Raw genomic sequence first — 10627 nt, 5'->3', positions numbered from 1 at the left:
AAAGACAAAAATTTTGGTATACGAAAAAATACTTTAAAGTGACTTATTTTTTAAATGAAAGCTTCCACAAGTCTAACAGAAAACAGAAGAAAAGTTACAAATCAACACAGTCAGTACAAACCATTTTAAAGATAGAATTTACTTGACAAAATGTTTAAGTACTGTGAAAGTACTTTCTAAGTACTACTAGCAGTTAAAAAATGGACTACAAAAGACATTTGAATTGCATTTGGATGAATAAGAGAGAGAGAACTGCTCACACTTTCAAGTGTGGAAATAAATTCAGTAAAATTAGGAAAACACATCAGCTACTTATCAAATAAGACTCATGACCATTTACAGCAGAACTCACCAGCTACAAAAGCAGGGTGCAATTCATGACATTTCCTCTGTATTTTAACCTATGTGAAGTTTGAGAATGGCCAATGTCTTCATGTCTTCAGGAAAGTGCCAGGGATTGTTTCAGTAGTGTGTGTAACTAATGAGGAACTCTACCATCACATCCCATCACTGCTTTAGTAGTTCTGGACAACCCAGGGGAATTTTAAATTCTAGGCTGTTTCTATACATTTCTTGGTTTATTCTGATATCATATCAATTAAACTGTTAGAGGAAAACCATTTTATTCAACTTAGAGGTGTCCTCCACTTCCTGTTGACTGAGTTGTACTTATCTTCCTTAGTGCCTCCCTTTATTGCCATATTAAGCCATAATTAAGCAGTTACTCCAGCATGTGAACACCACACAATTCTACTAAGACATTCTCCTGTGAAAACTTGTACATTTTAGTTTCACCACAAAACATCCAAGAAAATACTAAGAATTTTTCTCTGGCTTCAGAGAAGATACTACTAAGAGGTATCTATTCCCATCCTGGGGAAAGGGGCTACTGGATCTGGTAGTAACATTGAAACCTGAAGTCATAACAGCTACAGAGGTCATGGCAAAGAGCAAATACTGAATCCTTGCAATGCATCTGAAAATTATGATCTTTGTGCCTGTTCTTTTTCCACATTTCTCACCCTTCCAGATGAACTCTCCAAATACATCATCTGGAGCTCTGGCCAAAATTGATATTGTAGTCTGACCTCCCTCTCTTTCTTTAAGAGGCTTTACAAGTAATTTACTGAAATAAAATGTAGTTAAGAACACATTTGCTAAGCAGTTTTAACTCATTTACACATAAGCAAACTAGGTTCATCTTTGACAAGTTATTTGCTGTCAAGCTTAGTGATCCAGAAGGTATTGTCCATAAACTATTACAGTCTTTTGCCACAATGTTCTTCAGCCAGTATGAACAGTTGGTATTCTTCCAGCTTTATGAACACATTTTGTCAAGCCCGAGAAGCCAGACTTTGTGACCCCACCATCTGCCATGACCTCTTGTCAGGTTCAGACAAAAGAACTGACACAGATGGCCTCAAAATGGAGATTCTCTTCATCCCCAATTGCTGCATGTGCTTGCACCACACAAATTGAAAAAGATAAAACTCAACCTTTTTTGTTCTTTAGCTGGTTTCTACTGAAATGAAGCTGCATAAAGACAGGTTCAGAGCCCAGAGCACATGAGACACGAAGACTGCTGTATTTGAACTACCTTTGTCCCTTCACAAGCTAAGCCTTGGTTTATAACCCACTCCCATAATTTTGCCTTTTGGTCACATATTATACAGTACAAGGAGCCAACCAAACTGTCTCACTTTGTAAACTCTGAGTTGCAGCTTCTTCTAGAACATATTTCCTAATCACTTATGCCACTGACATTAAAAAGACAGTTTGAGCATTAAATTTACAAAAGCCCAGGTAATCAAGCTCTAGCTACAGCAAAACAGTCCAGGAGTTTTATTTGTACCTATTCTCGCTACAAGTTAAAAGCCAGATCTATTCTAAAGTTTTGGTGATACTGAAGCTGAATTCCAGTGCAACAAACAGTGCAAAACAGGAAACAGTTACCTGCAGAATAACATTACATTCCTTCTTATGTTCATTTTCTATCTATTGTCCAAAGTTTTTTTTTTAAATCACCCCTCTAAGACAACATAAAAGTCTGTTCTCTGCTTTACCAAACTTATCCTGGTTTTTCTTCTAAAATTTTTTTAGTACTTAAAATCACACCTTCACATAGATCAACACCATGCAAAGATCCTCCTCAGTGCCAGAGGCCAGTTCCCAACAGAAAGTGTCATTTATTTAAGTATTACATCAGTACTAAACATCTACAAATGAAGACAACTAGTGGAACAATTACCTAAATTGTTATGATGCAAAGTCTTTATGGAACGCATGGAAAAAAAAAAAAAAGATATTTTAGTATACTAGAATGATTTTCATCATCACTAAGGAGTGCTTTTTTTTCATTTACTTGGTAAACAGTATTGCAAAGTGAAAATTATTCCAGGTAACTGGGTCAGCTAAGAGGAAAGTGTGATCAGTTTCAAGACATAGAAACCTGTATAACACCAGCCTTTTCACAAGAAAGTAATTTATACTCTTCATACCCCTCTCCATAGTACTAAATTTCAAGCTATGGTATTACAAGACTGATTTCAGAAGACAGCAGTAACAAAAAAGACTCCTTATTAATCTGTACAGGCTCAGTTTTAAACCACTAATTTATGCACAGCATCTACATGCTTAGACCACCTGTTACACATATGCTCCTTCAGTGTGTCTCAGTTTTCAGACCAGTAAAATTTCAAAATTATGAAGTACTTATCAGAAATCCACCTGTTCCCAGGAAGTGTTTCTCCATCTTGTTCCTAAAACCATTTCAATGTCTAACTCCTTTTAGAATAAACTGAGATTTAAAAAAAAAATTTTAGTGAAAATACCTGTATGTACTAGTCAGAATAATTTCCCGGTATCCCACAAAACAGAAATACAACTTTCTTATCAAATTTCTGACATTTAAATTACAGATTTTGCATCCCTCTGAGCAGATTCCATTGATTTGTCAACTTTTTTCCTGAGTCTTCTTCAGATGATTTAGTCCTAGTTTTATCCTTTATGTACGTAGACAAGAAATTAACTTAGCCTGTACACTCCAGAGACAGGAATACGATATAACATCCAGCTTGTCACTCAATGAAGCTCTTCAAAAAAGCCAACCAAGGTGTTTATTCAACAAGTCACACACAGAGGATGGAAAATACATCACCACCTTCAGCTATCACACAGTAATTTTTATTTTGAAAATAACGTTAGAAAGTAGCTCTAAGGAAGCATTTGAAAGGAACTCCCACCATGATGTGTATGATGAAGGTCTCGCAGGTATAACAACTTATTTTTCCAGCTTTCACTGTGAGCAATTGTATGCCTTCAAAAAAGTCCTAGTAGATAACAGACAAGGTGATTAGAGAGACTGAACAAAGGAAATCTAAGTGACTTGATCACTGAATGATATTATGAGTTTTTAACAAAATAAAATAATTTGAGAAGAGTAGTCAGTTTAAAACTGTCATTGTTTAATCACCTTTACTTGACTTAAAAGGCTGCAGCCTATGAAACCAAAGCACAGAAGTTCTCCCAACTGTATGACACAAAAAGGAAACGAGGATGACTGCTTTGAACTGAGATGCAAACGAAAGATAAAACCACGTGAACCTAATTTGAAAGTGAAGATCTCATCTGGTAGTTATGATTGAGCAAAATGCCAGTGTATCATCAGAAAAAATTAACTGACACCTCCTGGCAACAGCAGTTACTATGACTGAAGTTTACACAGTACAAAAAACCAGGAAAAACAGATGAGGCCTTTGTGCAAGTTCAATGAGTATAAACTGTAGCACTTCATCTCCGTAAGGGAGAATCACCAACCTGTGTGGTTTGCTAAAAGCATGTCAGGAAAAATGTCCCCTTAAGGACTTCATGTAGCAAATACTGAGGCAACAAGTGGCTTGGATCCCATTCAGTACTCTCGGACTCAATCCCAAATGCTACATCCCCATTACTCCCACTGTTTGCTGTATTTACTCTCACTGTTGTACTTATTATATGACTATCAGTGTACATATTATATGACTATACCTGTTGTACATATATATATATGTACATATGTACATATATAGCAAAAGCACTATTGATGGAGGCTACTGAATATCCTGAATCCCAGGGATGAAGACAGGTCTGAATGAGAAGAACACATGACAAGGGCAGAAAATCCAAAGCTGGATCCAAACTCTCTCCTAGCTGAAAGTCCTCAAAATCTCCATTCACTTAACTGCACTGCTGACCCTCAAGTTCTGCTGCTTGTCCAGTCCTGACAGTGCTGAGACCCCAGTTCCAGCAACCTGGAACTGGATACTCCTTCCCTCAAGGGACTCAGTTTCTTAGGCATGTTCTTAGACACGCTCAATGCCAGTATCAGCACTAAACTACACGTCTAAGAATAGGAGCAGCACTCATGGCTTATTTCAAAATCAGTGAGGTGAAGTATGTCTCTTATTGTCCAAATAAGGAGAACTTTACATTAAATGTGGAATAATTCCCAAGCACTTGAACCTTTGCAGGCTCTTTTAATTCCCCAAACCAGCTTACTGTCATTCAAGATAAAGTATGTAGGGCCTGACATCAGAACAGCGGGTAACATTCATGCAGCACTTACAGCGTGATCAAAATGTCTTTTTGAGTTTTATAGACAACTTTCATCACTACCAAGATTAATTTAGAATTAACAGAAATTTAGCTGCAGGTTTTTTCAAGCAGACAATCTATTCTATAAGCTCATTTTTTGTTCTCTCACTAGGCTCCTGGCCCATAGCTGACTACTATACAGGGCACAACCTTGGGAGTCTGCTGCCGCCGTGGAAAGAGGCAGGCACAACTTCCTTTCAGAGGAAACAGCACACTGTATTTTCACAAACACATTTTTGCCTTAAGAAATTTCATTTTCACAATGGATTGACATTTGAAAAAAATATAGTGATCTATGTGATGACTGCAAAATACCTTGGTAAGATGGTTTCTGTGCATTGCCAATAATACACTGGCTCCTCTTTCAATTAAGCTCAACTGAAAAAAGCATCTTTTTGACCACTGAGACTTCACACCAGCTTCTTGCTACCACCAGCTCATACACTGCATGGCACATCAGAGAATGCTCTAGATATTAATCTGGTTTTGTAAGTTTTAATTTTGATATTTTATAATTTCCAGAATTATCACTGCATTGACAATATACGGAAAAGTTTAACTACACTGCTGAGATATACTTTTGTCTACACCTCACAGCTGGAAGGATCTCAACATCCAATGAACTGAAAATAATTTTACATTTGCATTTAATTAAAGATCACCAAGTTATAGTGTGACAAAAAACTTGATGATGAAGACTTGGTAGATATTTCTTCAATTTTCCTTATAGTTTGCTAGAAGCTTTGCTCTACTTTAAAGCCATTATTTAACTCTACTCTTGCATGGATTGAAGATTATGACAGTATTCACCAAAGGCTAATGGTTACAAAAAAATTCATACTTCTTTAATTATAATTTGGTACAAAGGCAAAAAGGGATTTTTTTGGTGATTCACAAGCTCACAAATACTGATTACAGCACACAAAATTACCTGAAGGGCACAATTCCATGAAATATATTGCACTGCTCTGAGATCCCACCCCTGCCAAGACTGCTAAAAGGGATCTTCCACTTTTATCCACTTCTTCCACTCCTTCCCCATGCTGCATGCTCTCAACAGCTCCCATTCCTACCTCATCCCCCCAGCGAGCCAGTTCAGTTCTAATACCGTCAGAATTCCAACAGTGGGGCTGAAAGGGGGTAGAAGAAAGTTTTCCATATGCTGCAACCCACTTGCAGCTCCAGGGGACACCCAGGCCTGTGCACAGGACAGGACTAACCCTCAGATTTGACCCACTGATTGACCAGGTCAGTCTGGTTTCCAGAACCACACCATGATTCCACTTCTGAAAAAAAGCATTTATGATCCCTCAAAATTTACTTATGGATTGAAATGTCACAAGAAGTTGGATATGGTTTGTTTATATGAAGACTACTGCATGCTTTTGAAGAGTTCACTGGGGTGTGTGCATGCTTCAAAACTCCATTAGGAAGAGGATATTTTTGTCTCCAGATCATAGCTTCCTCAATTTCTGATACAGCAAGAAGCAGGATGAATAATTTGCCTTTGACAGAGTGTGGAAGCCTTCTGTTACCAAATCAATACAAAGCTTGAAATTTTATCAGTTGTATATATGAATTTATTGATCTAAAAAAAGTTTGAATGCATTTGCCATTTTAAGTTGAATTTTAAATAAACTGAAGTTTACAATAATTTGATTGCACCTTTAAGAGAACAGAAATATATTTCTCACATTTCTCAAATCTCAAGGTCAAGTTTATAACAAAAGGAAGTTACCTAACTCCTTCCTTCCAAGAAATGGAGAGCCCATGCACACATAGGTTTCTTATGTCACTCTGAGGACATAAGCTTACTTTCACTTGCAGTTTCTAATCTCATCCATAATTACTGGTCATGTTACCACCATAATTCTTGGATGACCATTAGAGTTCACAAGTGATTTATAGTATGTCAATGCATTGCCATTCACAAGCCTTAATGAGCAACTACTGATACATTGGCTTTAAGATTTTAGTTCCCACAAATGTCATTATAATACCTGCTACCAAGCTGAAGAATTCTTCTATACAACTGGAAGTTCACAGCCTTAAAGACAAGTGTGTACCTGTTGCAACCTGCTAATTTCTTACCGACTTTTTCTTTTTTTTTTCCCCCTGAAATTTGCAATAACAAAACAGTAAATTAAAATGGTCCCTTATTCACACAGAACACATTTGCTAACACCACCCATGGGTAAATGGATTATGAATTCCTATCAAATTAGCCTTCCCATACACCCAGCCAGATGTTATAGTCACCTGACAGAGGTTAGTGAGGGACTCAGTTGAAAAGTACTAAAGAGGTTGTAAGCCACAACTGAATCATTTGCTATTCCTACCCAAACCAACACAAATCTGGCAGCAACAGGAACCTGATGAAACAGGAGAAACCTGCCTTGCTAAACAGAGGAGCATGTCCTAGGCTCCACAGGAAAACATAAATTAAGCTGCAAGACCAGAATTACATTCACAAATGGATTTTGGTCTATAGGTGTTAACAAAAATTCTGTGTTTTGGATACAGGCATTCCATTCACTGTTAGGAAAGAATCAAGGAATAGAAGTACAGTCTCAGCTACTATCACTGCTTTCTCTGACCACTGTTTGTGTAAAACCTGGTGGTCAGGGCACATCCCACTGACTGAAATAACACAAAACCACGCAAAACAACGTCACCTTTATAAAGTGGCTTATTTCTACAGGTTATGTTAATTAACAGCAGATTTAGAAGTTTTGTGAAAAACCTGGCTGTAAACCAGGAAGATCCCAGTGCTGTGACAATTCCGGATAATGCCTTCAAATACACCTCTAAAGGAGCCCCTTCTAGAATTCATGCTTAAGTGATCTGGGAAGCTAACAAAAATCAAGTTGTCTTCTCTTTTAGACATTATCATCAAGTCAGAAAGAATGAAACTCTGCCAACACCTGAATTGCTGCAGTTCACAACCAAGCATACTAACAAAAGCAAACACTCATCTTTTCCCAGCTTGGTTCTAGGCTCCATAGTGACAGCCAATACTGGACGTAAACTGGCTAAAGCATTATTTTGCAACCAAGTCAGTGCTGCAAAAATCTAGAAGTTACTTCAGGTTTCAGTAAAGACAAACATCCTCAAAAATGGCTTCACAGTAGGCCGTGGATTTTGCAAACCATGTTCTGAAAGGCAAAGAGTTTCTTCAACAGTACTAAGTGAATAGCTGGATCAAGAATTATTTCCAAACGTCATCCCTTTTCATTTAATTACTGTTCTGTATTTCACTAGAAGTATGATATTCTAAAAATCTGTGCTTTTGTTACAATTCTATTTATGTATATGACAATATATTAACATAGATAATGGTCTTGCAAACTGAACTATTGTAGGCCTGCAGTTTGATTTGCTTAGATTGATTTTTATGCTATAAATATTGAAAAGCATAAAAGTAAAGTTGAACAGTCGGTAACAACCTTTACTGGAAACTATCACTGCACACCGGAAATCAGACCAAGGAGCAAAGGAGTTCCTTTAATGAAACGATGAAAGTAAGATCACTTACTACTGCCTCAAATTCTTGCAAAAGAGTCATAGTCTACAAATCAAATAATAGGGGGGAAAAGAATCCATTTCATTCTAGTACTGGATGTTACAAAACACACATGAAGAATCAATCCAGGAAGCTGTTATAAAACTGTAACTCCCTACCACACGTGCACCTTTTACAATATTTCCTTGCATATCCCTGGGTCCTCAGATCCTGCCACAGGCATTTGTGCTCTCAGCTCCAACATGGTATGTGCACTATCACCACCCCAAGACATCGGGATTGTTTTTCATCTAATACCTAAAGTTTTGTGACAAACCCATCTGATTCCAGTGGTTTCTTGGCTTTATACACAAAAAAATCCACAAGTGTAATTCCTTGCACCAGACCAGACAGGTAATTTTCCCTATTTTAAGATTTACTGTTGATTCATTAGGAGTCATGTACGGTGAATGCAACTGGAAAGGTAGCAGAGAAAGTCTTACATCATTACACCCAAAAAATGAAAAAGCAAACAATTTAAGAAATTATCACCTATTAAAGACAGCCCTAAGAACATTATTTTAAGGTAGCACATTAAAAGAAATGAATTCCAAGAACTGAATTAGACTGGCTATAGCTAGAACTCATTTTGCTCCATAGTAGGATGCAGGAATTTAAATTTTACTGTCTACACAGTATGGGCTGCAGCAGCTTCCCTCCCATACCATGCAAGTCACTATTCTTATATTCCCTTTAGAGATTCACACTCAGCTTTCAAAGACGCAGTGACAAGGTCCGCACATCTAAACCAAGTAACATAATAAACCCTTGAAGAGGATGTAAAGCTGGAATTTTGGTCCCTATTTCTTCACTAAACCTGTAACATGTTTAGCCAAAGCTACTGAAACATCTTTACTGGGAGGGTGCTCACAACTGTTCAAGAAGTGTGTCCAGATGCACCAGAGGTCTCTACAGTGGTGTCCAACATGGACAAGAGTAGACAGAGATAAAAGAATTCTCCTGTACTACTGACATCCCCTGCAAAACAGCACTGCTGCTGCCCAGCTGGATTGTTTGGCCTAAGCCTTTTACATTGGAGAACTGCTGCCAAGATGCTGTTCTGAAAACTGAACCTGATCATTTTGTAAAGTGAGGCTGCCAGTCAGAACCCTCTGAGCAATAAAGAGCAGTCCTCTCACTGGTGTGTTTTCTGTAAAATTAATTACATTAAGATCCTACAAGTCAAATGGATTCTTTTTGCTATGCTGCAATAGTGATTTTTGTTCAAAGATGAAGCGGTTAAAAGAAAGCCAAATAATTTGTCAGTAATATAAGATCACTCTTAAATTCACCCATGAGACAATCTTATTAATATTTAATAATTTTCACTTTTTCCCCTAATGTAGAACTAAATCATTTGACCTGTTACTCTGTCCTCTTCTAGAGGCACTAGACACACTTCACAGTAAGAAACTTTTCAAAGTAGAACTTGACCTTTTTTTTTCTCTTGACCACCTCTCCTGCCAAGTCTTGTCTTTTCTATAATGCAAGCTTCTCCTTAGTCTTCCAGGTTTTTTCAAAGTTCTATATTTAACACCTGACACATTACTTTGAACAGAAGTTCCTGAAATTCAGTACTTCACTGCATAAAAACCATCTCTGAGTATACACAACATTGGCATAAATGTGGGCTGTGAAACACAGTTCTGCATTTGCCCGGTAACACTGGTCCTCTCAGTCTTTGTCCCACTTATACAGATCCTTTTTTGTGTATGGCAGGATATAATATAATCAAAAGAACTGAAGTTAATTTGGGAAGAGCAAAGAAATCAGGAAAAGTTATTAATTTCTCTTTCAACAACATCCATTTTTACCAGCATAACATTATTTTTGAATCAAAGATTGTATCAAGTTGCAATTTGTTACAACACCATACGACCTCCAACATTTTACTATCTTCTCTCAACATAATCAAGCTACATTCGTGATAGTAGTTGGAAAAAAAGTCACTGTGACCAATATTAATGAAGAGTCATAAAAATAATTAAACTGCTTTTAGAATTATGAAAATTGACTAAGAAGTAATTTGTAAAAATTTTTTACCCAGCATGCTATATCATATCAATTAAAACTATTCATTTTCTCTGACAAATCAAGAATTTACAGAGAAAATGAAACCCAAAGTCCTTTCGCCAGAAGAGTACAGCACAAGCTGTGATACACTGCTCGGCATCCCCACTTTACTCAATGAGGGAACACGTTCTCATTTGCGGTTTTCTTCCACATTTCAAGGATGTTTGCTTATTCCATATTTTCCTCCTATTGTTTGTATTCTCAGCTCCAACAAACGGTGTTTACACTGGGTTCACCTCTGCCGCTGAGCCCTTTACAGCTGGAATCCCGGGCAGGCCTGTAACTCCCAGGAAGCGGCAGGCAGGGAAGTTTTGTTGTTGTTGTGCCGGACTGACCCTCTCCCGATAAGACCCGCGGGTC

The sequence above is a fragment of the Corvus brachyrhynchos genome, unplaced genomic scaffold (assembly GCF_000691975.1).
Source record: "Corvus brachyrhynchos isolate BGI_N302 unplaced genomic scaffold, ASM69197v1 scaffold221, whole genome shotgun sequence".
Taxonomy (NCBI): domain Eukaryota; kingdom Metazoa; phylum Chordata; class Aves; order Passeriformes; family Corvidae; genus Corvus; species Corvus brachyrhynchos.
The sequence above is the reverse complement of the archived record's forward strand: the minus strand, read 5'-3'. Positions refer to the sequence as shown.